Source organism: Lycium barbarum, chromosome 5 (assembly GCF_019175385.1).
Source record: "Lycium barbarum isolate Lr01 chromosome 5, ASM1917538v2, whole genome shotgun sequence".
NCBI lineage: Eukaryota > Viridiplantae > Streptophyta > Magnoliopsida > Solanales > Solanaceae > Lycium > Lycium barbarum.
In genome coordinates this window covers 51,992,439-52,012,978 of record NC_083341.1, presented here as the reverse complement: position 1 = coordinate 52,012,978, position 20,540 = coordinate 51,992,439, and positions in this window count along the sequence as shown.

The following is a 20,540-nucleotide window of genomic DNA, read 5'->3' as shown; positions in this document are numbered from 1 at the left end:
AACTTACATTTTTTGATTGAAAAAGTAACCAAACTGAACCAGATTCTAAAGGGACTCTTTCATGACTCAAAAAAATACCAAGTTTACCATGTTCAGCACTATTTGAGACCAAATGGAAACTTTAACCATGTAAACTTACTAAAGGTAGTCATGTTTATAAAGCAGCAATTAAATCAGACCTCAAGATATCTTAATCCCATCATATCATTGTGTTAAACTACTACTATATTAGGCATAGGTAACATTATAGGAATGATAAATGCCAATCTAAGCTCAATACATACATAAATAGTGGCTATACTACATGGATATACCAATAATCATACCTAACCTAGCAATAACACTAAACAGGGTTAAACATTTAACTAAAAAAAGTATATTAATAACTAAATCACTGCACATTTAACTAATTAGCAAGTAAACCTAATTAATCATGCTAAGATACCACTAACTAACAACAATAAGAACAATCTACCTATATTGAAAACAGGCAAACAAACAAACAAACAAATAGACAATTGAATAAATGCAACTAAAAACGAATTAAAGGAAATAGATTAGCTTTTGTAGTGATAGCCTAGGCCGAGAATGGAGTATTTTGAGAGACTTTCTTCTCCTTCACACCTCACAGCCACAATAACCACAATAAATCAAAGATTTTAGCAAACACAAACCAAATTGATATTGAGAAAGGGTTATAAGCGAATCGAAACCATTAAGTGTACTCGCACAAGATCACTGTAAAACCAAATAGTGTCTCTTCCTGAAAATGGGCAAGTATCTGTATATGTGTCTTTCTAGAAATTAGGGTTATTTATACAGAACCCCCAAATTCTAGGGTTTCAAACCTTACCCGATATGGGACTAAGGGTTTTGGGGGGAATAATCCCTCTATTTCTTAATCATCCAATCACAATCGAGTATTTGAAATCAAAACAAGATAAAATCTATTAAAACAAATGTAGAAAAGCAAAAGAGGGATAATCTCACCTCTTCAACGGTTGACTACGACTGATAGGAGGAGAGAGGGCAAGAGCATTAATTGCTCTTACCCAAATGATCGGACAACAAATAGAAAAGCACAAGTATACTGCACCAATTCCATTTTTGATAAAATGAAGAGAGGGAGAAAAAATGCAGAGACGGCTAGGGTTTCGACCTTGTTTAAACACAAATTTGTGTTTTGTGTATTGTGAAGGATCGTTTGGCTGAGTTATATGCTGATATGGGTCGGGCTTGGCCATATATTTGGGCTGGACACATGTATATACATGTTGATAAGGGGATAATCGTACAATTGATTAAATTTATCAAATAGCCAATTTCAAAAGTGTGCCAATTAATTAAGTACTTCAATTATAGCTGTATTTTAAAAATGAAGAAACTAGTTAACCATTTTCAAATATGACCAAATGCATAAAAGAATTGATTATTTCAATCACGACCTTAATTAACACATGTCAGACAATTAGTTATTTCAATTATAGCCACAATTAACTCATGCAATTAAAAAATATCAATTATAATCAATTTTTGGCAATAATTGCAAATATAGCCAAATAAATCATAAAATTGAGATGTAATTGATTATCTAATCAATTGATCAGTTTTCTTGATTTAACGGAGTAAAATATTTGTCAATTTGAAATTAAATTTGACAAATACACTTGATATTATATAAAAATATGCAAAACGACATACAATATGTATTTGAGAATATTTTTCCAAAGAAATGACAAAATGTCATTGGAATAATTTCGTAAAATCATTTTGATTTGTAAAAATGCATATTTCACTCCGTTTGAGATTTAAGAACTCTGAATAATTAAATAAAATTATTGGAGGGCCAAAATTAGGTGTCAACAACCATAAGGCCAGGCAATAGTATATCCCACTGACCAAGTGACCAGGCAACAGAAAACTCTCACTGACTGTAAGGCCAGGCAATAGTATATCTCACTGATTAAGTCTCCAGGCAACAAAAAATTCCCACTGACCGTAAAGCCAGGCAATAGTATATCTCACTGACCAAGTGGCTAGACAATAATATATCTCGCTGACCAAGTGGCCAGGCAATAATATATCTCACTGACCAAGTGGCCAAGCAACAACAAACATATATATATATATTGTTGTATATGTAACGACAAGTTCAGTCGTTAATGCGTCTTTGACCATTTTTCCCTGTTGACTAGTCCCCGATCCTTATTTGTGCCATTTTGACCCGCGGGGACAAGTGGCATGATTCCCTAAGCATTCGAGTGAGTTTTGACGTGACTTTTAAACAATTTAGCTTTTAAGTGAAAATCGTTTGACTCACAGTTGACTCTTGGGTAAACAGACCTTTTTAAAAAATCTTCCAATTTCGAGAGGTTCGGATGATCATTTGTGATTGATTGGTAGGCTCTGTTCGGTTCCCAATACAATCGGGTGTGTTTTGGAATTTGTGTTGGTAAATTGATTTTAGGCCGTTGGGGAGTTTCCTTAGGACAACAAGCCCTCTATTGGGAATTTTGAGGCCATGAGTGCCTTCGTAGTGAATTTTTATGTATATCTATGTATTTGGTTTGTTTCCGAAAGGTTTCGGGTGGTTTCGGGTGTCAAATTCAAGTTTGGAAGACACCGGAATTTTCTAGTGTCTGGTGAGCGCTATAGCGATGGGGTGACTGGAAATAGCGGTGGCGCAATAGCGGTTGGGTGACCGCTATAGTGGTAGGCACTATAGCGGTAGGGTGACCGCTATAGCGGCCTGTTGACCGCAAAGGCGGCCGATGGACAATTTTCTTATTTAAATACCTTTAGAAACCCTAATTTTGTCCCATTACTTATATTATATTTCCTTAGCATCTTGGAAGAGATTTGAGGAGGGTTTGGTCAGATTTCTCTTGAGAGTATGTTCTCTAATCTCAATCTCTTCAATTACCTTCCAACGTAAGAACCCATGCTAGTAACCCCATAGAATTTGGAGAATAAGAGAAGGTTTTGGGTATCTTTCTAGAATAAGTTGTTAATCATAAAACCTTGACTTGTTAGTGGATTAAGCTTGATTAAGCATGAATTTGTTAAGTATTAACTATATAAGCATGATTCCTTCATTATTAGTGGCAATTTGTGAGATTTAAAGTTAGGGTTTATACCCAAAATTAGAGGTTTCACCTAAAATCTGAATTTGAGTATTTCATGAGTTAATATAGTTTCTAATTAATGGGAATTGATTACCTAGTGTATGAATTTCATGTTTAATCTTAGAATCCTTAATTTCTCATTTCTAGTTCATAAACCCTATTCCATAGGTTAGGATTTGGTACTTGAATAAAAGTATGGTTTGAATGATAATTCTTCTTGATTCTAATTCCATATTCAGATATGGACTTTCATTACCTTGAGGTGCAACGAAAGGGCAAGGCGTATGATTGACACTTCGAGTTTGCTGTTCGTCCTTCCAAGTAGGTTACGGCTTACCTTCAGGTTAGACTTCGGTTATAGAAGCATATGTATAGTTAGTTTATGTTGGAAAAAACATGTAAAACTTCGGGTATGAAATTGGGTTGGATATTGACTTAGGTTGGGCCTTGTTTTATGATTTTAGGGGCTGACCACCTCATTGTTTTTGTTGACTTACCTTGATCTATTTACTTACTGGCTCGTTGCCACGTTGAGACACTGGGTATTTGTGACTAGTGATATATTATGACTATGATATTGCGGTGCTATACTTGATTGAGGCTAGGGATGAGAATTGTGATTCCATTGTGGCTTATTGTGTAGCCTTATTATTGATATTACTTATGTGCCCTGTGTGGTAATGTTTGGGATTAAATTGGTTGTTGATATTACAATGCATCGTATTCATACTCATTTTTATGATATATTGATATTGCCTAGTTCTGGTACTGATGATGATAAGTGAGAGAGTGTAACCTCCGAGGTCTTTATTGGAGAGCGTGAAAGAGAGATGAGAGTCTGTGATTCGAGGTCATTTACCAGAGTGGAATGAGTGTTGATAAGAGATCTTGTTGTTGTCGTCTGCATACTTGAATCATACATTGAACACTCATCTTGCATATATATATATATATATATATATATATATATATATATATATATATAAGGCACATTTGACCGGGGGTGACGATATGGCCTATGTTGTTTTTGAAAATACTTGGGAGGTTTTATACTAATTGCGTGACCATTCTATGTTGTGTGATACGGGATGGTCGACAGGCACGAAGGGTGCAAAGGTCGTCTCTAGGCTGTGTGTTACGGAGCGACATAGTACATGGACTTCGTGGATCCCCCATGAGTCATGACCATCGAGATGTGATGTTCCACTCGAGGCATGTGGGTACACGGTATTGATATATGGCCATTGCATTCACGTTATCAATATCATTGCATTACATTGCACTTGTTATCATCATTGTGATGGGATTGTTATTGTCTTATGGATACTTGATCGTATACTTGAATGAATATTTTTACCTGTTATGATGAGTACTTGGAACACTTGAGATTAGATGCTTTAACAATAGGCTTGATCGGATATGATAAGACTAGGAACACTCGGGTTTAGATACTTCACTATAAGACTTGATCGATTATGGAACCTTGTTGGTAGCTGATGGTTTTAACACTCATGTGAATTATTGATACTTGATTACTTGATAATTATTGATGAGACTGTATTATACTTGTACTTGATTGTGAGCATCCCTATCTTTCATTTACTTTGTGTGTATATGTTAGCTAACTGAGGACGACCTATAATACTTACCAGTACTTGTTGTTCGTACTGACCTGCACTTATTGCACTCTTTAATGAATGCAGATTACCAGGAGAGATCAACCTCTATTCCTCGTGGCTGGTATACGAGGACTGCTGATTCGAGTCTTTTAGGGTGAGCATGAGGACGTTCGCTGCTCGAAGAATCTTCTTTCTATTATGTCTTTATTTCCATCCTAAGACATGATTTTGAGACTATTTATGTATTACTATTATTTAGACTTGTAGTCTTTAGTTAGATGCTCTTGTATGACCAGACCAGATACTGGGATGTATTTCATTTACTTCCGCATTTTCTTATATTATTATCGCAAGACTTACGCTTTTCTATCTTCTTCTACTTTATTTATGTTTTATAATTGTTGGGATAAGGGTTCGCTTATCGAGGTGGGAAAGGTAAGTGCTGCACGACTTAGTTAAAATGGGTCAACAGTATATCATGTATATAATAGAATGTATGAATGTGCGTACATAACTCTCTAGCTCTATTCAACATCATGGAATGACATAAAGCGGGTGAGAAACCTCTCAATAAGATACGATAGAAGTAAATGGAAAATGTAACACCTATTGAGATACGAACCCTACAATATGTGTTTCTTGTATAAGATTCACCCAACTCTTACTTACTATGGATTCATGCCTACGAAAGAAAAGGTATAGCCATTACATGCCTTGTGAAATAATCCGCCCAACAACCACGATAAGCTCAACTCATCGCAACTTAATCTGTAAAAATGAAAATGACTTTATCGTCACACTACAAATAGTACTACTACTGTGTTTCAAACGATAAAGTTATTTTATAACAAAATGGCAGTATCTCCCCTATTTCTTCCACATTCGTCAAGTTCATAATAGTCACAACAACAACCCAAACAACTAGAAACCCTAAAATAAGCTTGCAACCCTAAACAATGATACAACGAGTGGCAAACTCGATTTACAATTAATAAACCTATACCTTCAAACCCTTTCTTCTTTCAAATACATGTCAAAAACAGTAAAAAAAACATAGTTAGGTTATACCATCAGTTTCCAGCCACAAATACCACAAGAACAACCTTAAAATAGTACAACAAGCAACAACCATACAACTGCAATCTCAGACTTTTATTTCACGAGTTTTCCACCGTACAAGCTAGCTATGACTTCTACAAGCTCAAATACATGTAGAAGGAACATATTCTTACCTTAAACCACAAGAAAAACTCCAAATCTGAGGTTACTTTAAATTGAAGATTTCTCCAAATCAACCACAAGAAGAAGAAAAACAATCTCACAAGCACCACGAGATCCCCAACGTTAGATTCATGTTAATTCTCCTTGATTTTAGTTTGGGGTGAAATAGAAACCTTGAGAGAGTATATTCAGGTGTATGATATGAGGGAAAGATGAAAAATGACGTTCAAGTGAAGCAATACCGATTTTATACAAAATAAAACTTTCCATCGCCTCAAGTGACTCCCAAAGGGGCTTCATACGCCGTCTCGTAAAAACACGAATATCTCTCTACTCTGATGTCCTATCGACAAACGGTTTAATACGTTGGAAACTAAACTTGTAGAACTTCCTTTTGTGGGTGGATCACCTTGTAAATCCAAGTATATTAGGATAAAAGCTCAGGGACATTAGACCGAAATTGCAATTGAATTATGAACGTAACTTGTGATAACTTTTGCTGACTTTTGTTTTACAACTTGCTTGACTTCAGAACTTTACATAAGAATATTATATGATTCAAATACCTTAAAACATGACCCCCTTAGTATATTAAACACTCCTAGTTTTACCTCCAAAGAGCAGGTTATAACATCCTTGATTCATTTCACCTCCAACCTTCACAATACTTCCTTCACATTTGTTTTAACCCATCATTATCTTTGTAAAAAGTCCTCAACCTATTTGAATGTATTGATTCACTTATGACTCAGAATGTACGGGGTGTAGCATCCTTCCCCCCATAAAAATATTAGTCCTCGAATGTAAAGGCGCCTTAGAGGAGAAACTAGCTCTTACGAATTTTACGAAAATTTTGACAGAGTCTCCTCCATAAACAGGACTATCCCATACCTGTCAAACATCTAGAAACATACTATATGCATGCCACATAGGTCTATAAACTATCAACAATATCTGATTGGCCTAACTTTGCCGTCAGTGTTAATAAAAATACCATAAATTGTAACTTACCTTGTATCCAAGTAATTCTGCTTCTGAGAATGATGTAGCACTTAAATTCTAGATTCCATTTCTTCCTCTAGTTCTCACATTTTCTGTTCGACATTCTTTTATCCACAATAGTTTCATGAAAGTCATTTCTTGGTCCTCAACTTGCAGACCTGCCGATCTAAGATAGCAACTGAGAGTTTCTCATAAGACAAGTCCTCCGTAATCCGAGCATTATGTGCTTCTGTAATATAGATACTTAAAATACTAGAGGGACGGACTCTAACTCTGATGGCAAGTTTAACATATAGGCTACTTAGACTATCCTTCGAATGACTTTGTATGTGAATATACTAACGAAGGGCACGAAGTATACGATGTTTCAATAAGTAAGAAATAACATTTGATGATCTTAATAGAGATTTCAAAGACATTCGAGGTAAGAAAAGAAAGTTTGCAAAGAAAGGAAAGGTCTACGATATGTATCGGATAAGATTTACGAGTAACAAGTTAATGATGTCTTGGAGAAGAGTTATAACATCCCTTAGATTGTTAATGAGGTTTTAAAAAAGTGTTAATAAGGTTGCATAAGGATTGGAGATCGAACGAGTCGACGAGAATGAGTTTCGGAATAGCTAGGCATTATACGGTCTAACATACTGGCCGAATAAAACGTACTGACCGTATGTTAGGCCGTATTTTCTGCCCAGAAATGCAGCCCTCACTGGACCAAATCTATGGCCACACATACGGTCCATATAAATTATACGGACCGTATGTTTGGTCCGTAGAACTGAGTTGGGATTGGTTCTAATTTAATATAAAGGACCCAAGTTCATTTCATTTTCACTCCCCTTCTCTCAAGAACTCTATAGAATATTTCTCCACACCTTTTCCATAAGAACTCAAGATAAATTGATTATCAACTTCACCAAACCAAGAGAATCAAGTGTAAGAAACTCATTGGGGCTCGTCAAAGATATGAAATCCAAGTGGAAGTGGAACTAGGGTTTTGCTTAAGTGAAGTGTTTCCACCAAAAGTCCATTCCTACACCATCTAAGGTAATTTTTATGGTCATTCCATGTTGTTTAAGATATTGAGAGGTTGAAAGACTTGGATTGTAGAAGGAGATAGAAAATGGGTCATGAATGTAAGAATAGTATCATTTTTGAGTAGTAGCTTGGAATGAGTCATGATTCTTGATATGTTGTAATTATAATTATGTTATAAATGCTATTAAGAACATGAGGTAGACATTGTATATGAGTGAATTTTATAGTGTGCTATGACCATGGATATGGATGATTTGAAGTGAATTAGGAAATATGGATAATGTAGGTGAATAAAGGTTAATGCTTATGATGTTGTGAGTGTTATTATAGATGTTTGTGAGTTGATATATGATATGGGGAAAGTTGTATAGACAAAGGAGATGCTACCCAATTTTCTCTAGCTTTAGTCAAGTATGCTATGCTATCGATTATCTACTGTTAGTATAAACTCTAATGAAGGTAGAAACGTGAGCATTGAAGGAGAACGTTCAAGTGATAGAATAGCTAAACGAAAAGGTATGTAAAGCTAACCCTTCTTTCAATAATGCATGGTTCCTTGGCTATGTATCTATCCTTTCATGAGTCGATAATGTCCTCCAAATGATTCTATCTTTAAAGTTACTAAAGCTCATGATTTCCGTTATGTTTACGATTCTACTAAATTCCTTATATGATAGGTGATCCTCTAAGGATAGATGTAATGAGACGACGATAGTAATGATGATGAAGATTCTTATGAGCTATAATGTATATACATTTATGTATGACTAATATGTAACACCGAGCTAATTTGGCCGGGTATGATATGTATTGCGTGCATACCACTGCAGTTGGGTATGGATAACCTTGATCCTTGGTAGGGCTAGGTTTGTATAATCATCGAGCCTTGCCATGTCCGGGTATGTGAAACACCGAACCTTCATGGTCGAGTATGCTATGAATACGATTATGAATATGAATATGGATATAGAAATGTATATGAATATAGATATGAATACGGATACAGATATGGATGTATGGATATGTATATGTGTATGTACACAAACACGCATTAGAAATGGAAGGTCCCTATGAAAGTCAAGTAAGTGTTTATGACGATGGTTCTACTACTTCCCATCTTATGCTATTTCTTATGTTGTCTCTTATTCTTCTATAATGATGTTGATTATGCTTTACATACTTAGTACATTCTTCATACTGACGTCCTTTTGTTTGTGGACGTTGCGTCATACCCGCAGGTTGCCAGGGAGACAGGCTTGATCCATAGCTTTATTACTCAGGGACTATGTAGCAGAGCTCTATTTCATTCGAAGCTATAGCTTTTGGTATCTATTCTTTTGTGTACATACTTATGGGCATCGTAGGGTCCTGTCCCGCCTACATGATATGACATACTCTTCTTAGAGGCTCGTACTTGAGTATATGGGTAGATGTCTTTAGCCTTGTCGGCTTACATTTTGTATATCATTTTGATAGCCTCGTTGGCTTATGTACATTGATATGGGCATAGTTGTTGATGGTGATATAAATGCATTGTTGCCCAATCAGATTAGTATGAATGATGGATAGAAAGTATGATTAAGCTATGTCGCTCACCTAGATGTAATGTGAATGTACGATAAGAGGTGCCCGGGTGGGTTAGCACCGGGTACCTATCATTGCCCTCCGGTTGAGTCGTGACAAAAGTGGTATCAAAGCAGTTCTGTCCTAGGGTGTGTCTACGAGCCGTGTCCAGTAGAGTCTTGGTTATGGGTGTGTTGCGTGCCACACTTATAAACAGGAGGTTGCGGGCATTTTAGGAATGAATGACCTTCTTTCTGCATAAGATTGTGCGATAGAGCCATAATATAAGGATTTCTCTTTTCCTTAACTGTGTATTGTGTATTTCAGAGATGCCTGTAAAGAGAAAAGCTACGGCAGCCCTAAAGGGTAAGACAGTGGCAGGAAAGCGGGTCGAAAGAGCACCGCCAATGGTTGTAGAGGAAAGTGAGTCCCAAAATGCGGCTCAATCTCAGTCCTCTCATTCAGTGCCTATTCCTGAGGGGCATGAGAGAACCTCAGCCCCAGCTCCAGCACCTCCATCTCCTCCACCGGATGCTTCAGGCCAAGATGTAAAAGAGGTCATTCATTTGCTTACTCAGTTGGTTGCTGCCCAGACTCAGCGGCAAGGTACAGGGCAAGGTGATAGGGCTGTTAGTGCAAAGGCCCGTGATTTTATTAGCTTGAACCCTCAGGAATTCTTCGGATCAAAGTTGGATGAGGATCCTCAGAATTTTATTGATGGGATGTTGAGGACACTTGGGTTAATGCATGCTTCAGACGTTGAATCGGTGGAGTTAGTATCCTATAGATTAAGTGATGTTGCAGTTCATTGGTAAACAGTTTGGATGGCATCACGGGGAGCCAATGCACCCCCCTTCCCTCCCGGTATGGCAGGAATTTGTAGATGCCTTCCTCCGACATTACTTGCCTCCAGAAGTTCGGCGGGCTAGAGCCGATAAATTCTTCGATCTTAGGCAAGGGAGTATGAGCGCTCTAGAGTATAGTCTCCGCTTCAATTCTTTAGCTAGGTATGCTTTGGTCATTGTAGCGGATATGGGTGACTGAGTGCACCGATTTGTGAGAGGCCTAGGTGCATATTTGATGGATAGGTGCTTGACTGCGTCCCTTCAGGACAATATGGATATTTCACGCATTCAAGCCCATGCCCAAAATTTAGAGGAAAGCCAACAACAACAAAGAAGTGAGCGTGAGCATGACAGAGGGTATAACAAGAGGGCTAGATCTTCGGGTCCGATGAGTGAGTTTAGAGGCGGGAACAGACAGCATTTTTCTAGGCATTCAGGCAATTCTATGTCTAGTGCGCCTCCACGGTTTACAGGTGTTATACCCCGTATTTTTCGCGTTCGGATAGTTTGAGATAATTGTGACAAGTTAAGGACAAGATTATAATTTGACCTTGTTTGGTACATAAGTTGGTTATGAAAATTTTGGATGTGAAAATATGAGGAAAGGCTAAGGGTAAGAAGGTAAATTCAAAAAGTGACTCAAGAAGATATTGGGAAAGTCTAAGGGTAAAATTGGAATTAGCAAATCATGTATTCATGAAAAAAATAAAAAGAAAGAAAGAAAAGGAAAAAGAAAATAAAAATAAGGGACATGTGCCATGCACATGGATGTGGGCCATGTCCCACATGACCTTAATATATGGCACATGAATGGAATTTCATCACATTTGAATTTGGAAAATTCAAGAAACTTGAAGAGGAGAAAATAGAGAAAGAAGAAGAAACGACCATGGCCATTTCGGCCAAGAGGAGGGGGTTTTACCCCCATGAAGTTTTTGTCCCAAAAATTGATTCTTCATGTATTCCTACTAATTCAAGAGTCCTCTTCAACGTGGTATAATTGTTGAAGCAAGAAAATCATCCTTTGTTGCAAAATCACAACCCTAGTCAAGTGAAGAAGTTAGAAGGAAAAGGTATGATTTAATTCCTTTTTATATGTTATGAAGGGTTCATTTATGTTGTAGTAAGTGGAAATGGAAGAAAATCATGAAACCATGCAAGTTGGAAGCTTGGCCGTGTGTGTGCATGTTGTGTAGAAAAGATGAACTAAATTTTATATGGTGATTTGGTTGTTGTTGATAAGTATTCTATGATGAAAATGAGAATTTGATGGTTCAAGTTGGAGTTGAGATTAGTATGTGTAGCCGTGTGTGTGTGTTGTGTGTAGGAATGATGAAATAATTTTATGTAGTATTTAGGTTGTTGTCATTATGTATTTTATAATGGAAATGAAAGTGGTAAGGTGCAAATTATGATTGTCATTAATGAAATTGGAAGGTAAGAATGAATTATGAATGTTTATGTTGAGAAATGGGAAGTTTAGGTGAATTACGGTTTTGGTGGAAAGTTGAATATTTTTGTATTTCTTATGAATATTTTGCGGAAATGGTATGGAATGCTCCCAATTTGCATTGTAATGATCGTGATTGATGATGAATATGAAAATAGTAAGATTGGTTTGGAAGTGTGAAGTCGGAATGAAAGATATTGTGTTATGTCGGAATGAAAGATATTGTGTTATGTCGGAAAGATGGCTAGTTATGCCATATTATGTGTTTGTAGTACTTGTTGTTGTTATTGATGTTGTTGTTGGGTTGTTGTGGATTGTTTTGGCTACGTTAAACTTTTGGGGATATTGAATTTATAGGGGAAATGCTGCCGGAATTTCGGTAGACAAATATGAATCTAAATTGAATTCTTAATAAGTTCACAACTCACATTTGGCACTTATGACCATTTGTAGATTTTGAGCGAAACGGGAATTGAACTTGGACGAGCGTAAGGCGCAATCAAGGTATGTAAGGCTACCCTATTCCTTCTTTTGGCATGTCCTAGGTATACTAGGTCGATACTTGAGCCTCGGGGGCAATTCTGTTCATAGAAATCCGAAAGTGAATTTGAGCACTATTCATTCAATCTAATTGAACTATAAATCTCATGTTTTGGTCGAAAGGAAATCAAACGTCCGAAACTTTGTAAATGTAATCAAGTCGACTCGAAACTTCCTTGGATGACTCTATAGACCCTAATGTCCATGATTCATGTCCGTCGCCTCGACTTGATCCGAGGTGGACCCACTACTCCCGAATCTTCCCCTATTGTTCTATCTGGCTTAATTTCGTACAATAATTAAAGGAAACTCTTGGTTGTTTTATTATCCCATTGAGTCCTTAATCTACATTTTGATATGTGCACGCGAATATTATGAGTCATATTGCCCCCAACTTTCGTGAAGCATGTTTTACAGAAAATTTTGTAAGTATGATAACACGAATGATGGTTTCACCGAAGCTTGATATATTACGATACGTACACATGATTTCGGAAGTTTATTTAATTTCATCCATATGAGGTTAGCACGATACCTAAAGACCTATTTGATATGTTCCTTAGTTGTTAATAAAGAAAATAGGTGATATAATTAATACCTTGATATGTAGTGGTGTGTGCGTATGAATCTAAGTTGTACCTGAGTTGCTCAATACGTCATCCGAAAGATAGCTGATACGACTAGTACTTCGGTTTTGCAAAGATTGACTTCCGAAACATTTATGGAGCGTTCCGTACTTCGAACGCTCGTATGTTAGTTCCGATTGACCTGAAGCTTGTTTCTGGACCTCCAGATGCCGATAATGTGTTTGCATATAAGTATGTTTGTATCTCGGGTCTTGATTGTGTGCATGTGGTTTCACACTACTCTGTTCGTGCAAGCTTTGATTTGGACTTCACTGAGCCCGGGCCAGGACATGTTCTCGTGCGTATTTCTCTGCATTATTCACCGCGTCCCTCTCACTTGCGGGCCGGGGCATGTTATGAATGATATGATGATATTATGTTATGATGACGGGGTGGTGGCCAGGATGGCACAATCACCGCGTCCCGCAAAAGAGGGCCGGGGCACGTTACATGCATACATGATACATGACATTGGCATACATGACACATGACATTGGCATGCATGATTCCATTTACCGCGCCCCTCATCGATGGCCGGGGCACGTTACATGATACATATGATTCACCGCATCCCTCACTGAGGGCCGGGGCACGTTATATGCATACATGACATATGATTTACCGCGTCCCTTACTGAGGGCCGGGGCACGTTATATGCATTTATGATATATGATTCACCGCGTCCCTCACGGGAGGGCCGGGGCACGTTATATGCATATGTGATACATGATTTTGACATGCATGATCTGTGGTTGGAAAGTCAGCGTTTGGACAATCTGTACGTTCTGTATCCCTTGACATATGACGTTATCTGTGTTTGGAAAGTAACCAGTTTGGTACTCTGTACTTTCTGTACTCCTTCTGACAGATGACATCAGTATACATGATTGGCAGTCTGAGCAATAAACACCCCGGTATTTTGACTAGTGTACACTCTCTTTGTACTGTGATTCCGATTGTGATTCTATCTGTTATACTTCTGTACTTCTGATTTCGACTATGACTTTGCTTACTGTATTCTGCCTTACATACTCAGTACATATTCCGTACTGACCCCCTTTCTTCGGGGGCTGCGTTTCATGCCGCGCAGGTACTCCCAGATGAGTTGAAGACATTATAGAAGATGTTCCAGCGAAGATGGCAAACTCCATTTGCTCCTGGAGGACTGCCGAGTCAGAATTATATGTGATATGGTTTCTGGTTAATGTTAGAGACTTTGCAGACAGAGTCGTGGGTATGGTATGTCGGTTTAGTAAGCGGCTCCATCAGCCGATGTGTCAGTTTGTATTATAATATGAAATCTATATAATCACAGATTTAGTTGAATTTGATAAGCAAAGAAAAAAAATAATTCTGGGAGCCTTAATATGTATGTCATGCTTATTTGACTTAACAAGTCCGGAAAGATCATGTATGAAATAAGGGTCTGTGGGTTCGCTCGGCTCCGGATATGGGGTCGGGTGCCCATCACACCCTAGGGAATCAGGGTGTGACAACAGGCCAGAGATTTGATAGATCTACTCATTCCGGGCCGAGTCAGAGTTTTTCAGGTTCTCAGTTCAGGGGTTATTCGGGTCGTGCAAGGCCACCCGTGCCACGATGTTCCCACTGTGGGAAGTTACATTGGGGCCAGTGCCGATTAGGTTCAGATGATTGCTATGCATGTGGTCGGCCAGGCCATATTATGCGTGATTGCCCCTCGGTTTGTGGTAGAGGTAGGACCCAGCCTTAAGGGTCGGTAGCCAGATCTTTATCATCTATACGTCCTATGGGGCTAGGTTCATATGCGCCAGTCGGCCATGGTAGAGGCAAAGGGAGAGTCCTCAGTTCTAACGGTCCTCAGCACCGTATTTATGATTTGGCTGACGCCAAGATCTTAAGTCTTCTCCTGATGTTGTAACAGGTATATTATCAGTATTTTCTTATGATGTATATGCTTTGATACATCTGAGCTCCACATTGTCATATGTTACTCCATATATTGCGGGTCGATTTGGAGTCAAGCCGGAGTCGATCAAACCTTTTGAGGTGTCTACACCTGTTTGTGAATCAGTAATAACTAGCTGAGTATATAGAAATTGTGTAGTTGTGATTTGTGACCATCGTACTATGGTTGACTTACATGAGTTAAAATGGTGGGTTTTGATGTTATTATGGGTATGGATTAGCTGGCTTCTTGCTATGCCCATGTGGATTGTAGAATGAAAATGGTTCGTTTCCAATTTTTGGGAGAACCAGTTTTAGAATGGAAAGAAACTACTGCGTCACCAAAAGGTAAGTTTATTTCCTATCTAAAGGCAAGGAAGATGATCACAAAGGGTTGTATTTACTATCCAGTTCGGGCTCAAGATGTAGAATCTGAACCGCCAACTCTTCAGTCAGTCCCCGTGGTGAATGAGTTTCCGGATGTGTTCCCGAAAGAGCTTCCAGGCCTCCCTCCAGAGCGGGAGATTGACTTTGCTATAGATGTGCTACCGGATACAGAACCTATATCTATCCCTCCTTACAGAATGGCTCCCGCAGAGTTGAAAGAATTGAAGGACTTGCTTGAGAAAGGGTTTATTAGGCCTAGTTCATCCCTGTGGGGAGCGCCCGTGTTGTTGTCCAAAAGAAAGATGGCTCCTTACGAATGTGCATTGACTATCGGTAACTGAAAAAGGTGATGATTAAGAATAAATATCCTCTTCCAAGGATTGATGAATTATTTGATCAATTACAAGGCACCAAATAGTTTTCAAAGATAGATTTCAGATTCGGGTATCATCAAGTGAGAGTTAGGGAGAAATATATCCCTAAGACAGCCTTCAGAACAAGAAATGTTCATTTTGAGTTCCAGGTAATATCATTTGGGCTAACTAATGCACCGGCAGTATTTATGGATTTGATGAACAATGTGTTCAGGCCCTTCCTAGATCTATTTGTGATTGTATTCATCGGCGACATCTTGGTGTATTCTAGGTCCGAGGCAGAACATGCGGATCATTTGCGTACTGTTCTTCGAGTTTTTCATACTCGAGAGTTATTTACCAAATTTTCTAAGTGTGAGTTTTGGTTGAACTCAGTGACATTTTTAGGGCATATTGTTTCAGCCGATGGTATTTGGGTAGATAGCCGAAAGATTGAGGTCGTGAAGACTTGGCCAAGGCCCACGACTCCTGCGGAGGTTCGTAGTTTTCTGGGCTTAGCAGGTTATTACAGTAGATTTGTAGAAGGCGTTTTTTCTCTATTTCTGCACCACTCACAAAGCTGACCCAGAAATCAGCTAAGTTTCAATGGACAGATGCTTGTGAACGTAGTTTCCAGGAGCTAAAGGATAGATTAACTTCTACCCCAGTCCTGACACTTCCAGAGGGATTGGAAGGTTATGTTGTTTATTGCGATGCTTCGGGTGTTAGGCTAGGCTGTGTGTTGATGCAACATGGTAAGGTGATTGCGTATGCTTCAAGGCAATTACGGAAACATGAGAAAAATTATCCAACCCATGACCTTGAATTGGCTACAGTGATTCATGCATTAAAGATGTCGAGACATTATTTGTATGGTGTCCATGTGGATATTTATATAGATCATAAGAGCCTTTAGTATATCTTCAAGAAGAAAGAGTTGAATTTGCAGCAACGACGATGGTTGGAATTGCTAAAAGATTATGATGTTGATATCCCATATCACCCCAGAAAGGCGAATGTTGTGGCTGATGCTCTTAGCCGTAGATCGATGGGAAGTTTGTGTGATGTTCGGCCAGAGAAAAGAGAAATGGCTCGTGAGCTCCAGCAGTTACCTAGCCTAGGAGTTCGAGTAGTGGACTCAAGTAGTATGGGAGCTACCATTCAGAATTCAGCAATCTCGTCGCTAGTAGTGGAATTGAAGAAGCGACAATATGAAGATCCCATGCTAATTCATTATAGAGATACACTCCCTCAGAAGGAGGAGTCATTATTTGAGATCTCAGGAGATGGAGTTCTCCGATGCCAAGGCAGATTATGTGTTCCCGATGTGGCAGGATTACGCCACCAAATAATGAGAGAAGCTCATTGTTCCTGTTATTCTTTCCACCCAGGAGCAACAAAAATGTATCATGATCTTAAATCTATATATTGGTGGAATGGGATGAAGAAGGATATAGCGGAATTTGTAGCTCAATGTCCCAACTGTCAACAAGTGAAAATCGAGCACCAAAAGTCAGGCGGATTGTTGCAAGCTATATAAATTCCAACTTGGAAGTGGGAAGTAATTAACATGGACTTCATTACAGGCTTACCCTGTTCTCGATGTAAGTTGATTCTATATGGGAGATTGTGGATAGACTCACGAAGTCAGCTCATTTCTTACCAGTAAGAACTACGTATGTGGTAGAAGATTATGCAAAGCATTATGTTAAAGAGATAGTGCGACTTCACAGTGTTCTAGTATCTATTATCTCTGATAGAGGAACTCAGTTTACAGCCAATTTTTGGAAATCTTTCCAAGAAGTTTTGGGGTCTCAGGTGATTCTTAGTACAGCTTTTCACCCACAGATTGATGGACAAGCTGAGTGTACCATTCAGACCCTCAAGGATATGCTACAGGCATGTATGTTGGATTTTGGAGGTAATTGGGATGATCATTTACCACTTATTCAATTTTCTTATAACAATAGTGTCACGACCCAGCCCCGTGGGCCGCGACTGGTGCCCTATTTGGACACCCAAACAGACTTACGTACCAGATCGACATATCAAAGATTTATTCAAACTTAACATACGTTATTTTAAACAGATACTGAAAACAAATATCATCTTAAGCGGTCGCCCGTACAGAAACATCATATCAAATCCGGTAGGCTGGCGGAATACACATCGCCCAGATATACACACATGTACAAAAATATGGGCCGTTTTGGCCATAATAGAGAACAGGACCGCATTAAGACGCTGATCATAATCACAAACGAACAAACATGACCCATGACCCACATAGATGACTACAGGCCTCTACAAATCATGACAGAACATATGACGGGATAGGGCCCCGCCGTACCAAAATAGTCATATATATACAGAATATGTATAATAGAAGATATGTACCAAAATATGAGCTCCGGATCAAAAGGAGTAATCCAAGTGGCAGAATATGTATCCTATACTGGAGGATCACCAAAACGCACGTCCGTACCTGCGGGCATGAAACGCAGCCCCCGAGGAAAGGGGGTCAGTACGAAATATGTACTGAGTATGCAAAGCATAAAATACAGAAATCCGAATTATAACCGAAGTGAGGAGTACAGAATGTGGATACAGAATTAGTATATCAAAACCTGTGCTGAAAATATATATATATATATATATATATATATATATATATATATATATATATATATATATATATATATATATATATCATGCAAATAAAACAATCATGCATAGGGCTCAGGAACGTGGCCGCCACTCCGACGTTGGCGCCACAACACATCATACTCCAGAAGGTTTCACATCTCCGTACAATCCCATAACATATCGTATCATCATAACATATCACAACACCAGAACATATCATATGCGATGTCACATCATAACGCTGTATATAAGCGGTACCCGGCCCTATGGCGAGGTCTCGGGAACCGTAACACATCATACTGCCGAATATACCATAGTGCGCACGATCACAGAACCGGCGAACGATATCATTGTTGTAGGCACGAGTGGAGTAGTGCGGAAACCATATGCATATAAATAAATAAGCTTCAAAACTTGGTGAACAAATATTTTTACGACATCCGAAGGCTCAGAAATCAGTTTCGGGTCAATCGAAGTTAATATACGAAAGTTACGAACTTTTGAAGTATAGAACTTTCTAAAAGCATTTCAGAAGCTCTGTTTGGAAATTCAAGTAACATTTGTATTAGGGGAGCTTTGAACCATTACTAAGGAGAAAATCAAATGGAGCCTTTAAGATCATACGAACGTATCAAAATATATGTATCCAAAGCTTTAGCCATATCAAATATTTTTCGGACATTGTTCGGAAACATATCAACTAGAATCTTCAAACATCATAAATGCGTATCGAACCATATGGGATAGCTTACGGAGGTCAAAGATGTTAGCCATCCTAATCTAAGAGTAGGATTTTCTTTATAAGCATACATATACATTTTTGTTTATTCCAAAAAGGATCATGCCAAAAAGAAGGAACGGTAGGCTTTACATACCTCAATCGCCCGCTAATCAATTCCCGAATCAAGTCTCGGGCTCTCCAATATCTACAATAATATTATCAATTACCAAATATTAGCTACAAGTACATAGAAATCCAATTCTAATTAGCACTTGTCTACAGAAATTTCGGCAGCATCTCCCCTGTAAATTCAACATCCCCGAGAATTTAACTCGGCCAAATTCATCAACAACCATACCAACAATACCAACAACATCAATAATCAATTCAAAACACATTCCAACATTAGTAACCTTCCTTTCAACATAATTCATCAACATTCAATTCAACTACGAATTTTCAAGCCGATATCAACACTTACATATTCACTACTAATTCAAGATCATTCAAGTGCAATTCAAAAGCATTTCATACAATTCTACAAAATATTCAACAATCCCGCCAAAACCATATTTCACCCGAAACCACCAATCTTCGACACGAACATTCACAACACATTTTTATCTTCCAATTTCATCAACAACAACAACAATTCGCACCTTAACAATTCCATTTCCATAATTACATAAAACTATAATAAAATCACACAATTTTCCTACAACAACTTACAACTAATTTTCATGTCAATCTTGAACCATTATTCTTCCATTTACATCACAGGGTCACAACAACACAATTAACAAGCTAAATAAAATTAATCCATCTTCTCCTCACCATAACAACATCACACGGCCACATATACTTACACACACCCACACGGCTAACTCAACACACAACAACTCCATGATTGTCATTAAATACTACTCACTATAACATATAGAAATCTTCCATAACATAAAAGGGTAGAATTCTTACCTTTTTCAAGATTTTCCACTTGCTAAAAAAAAGTACTTTCTTGCCTCAAAATTTATATCCCGTTGAAGAGGGTCTCGAGCTTAGTAGGAATACTAGAAAATTTGGATTTTTGGATCAAGGTTGATGGCTAAATTTTTTTTTTATTGGGTTGGCCGAACCCCTCTTCTTGTCTTGCTCCCTCTCTTTTGTTTTGTTTCTTGAGTGTTCTAGAATGTGCAAATGATGGCCCTTTTCTATTTTTATTACTTGGGTTAATTAGTCACATGGGCTTGGGCCTATATTTTCCTCTCATGGTCGGCCACTACTAATATGGGCCTCTTTGTTTTCCTTTTTTTTTCTAGCCCAATTCATTTATGGGGCTTATTTTGTAATTCCCGAAACTAATTTCCAAAATTCCCCATTTTGCCCTTGACCTTCCTCCTTATTTCCACATCAACATTTCCATAAACAACACATATATTAAATAAAGATCAAATTATGGCCTTATTTCTTACAAGTCAAAA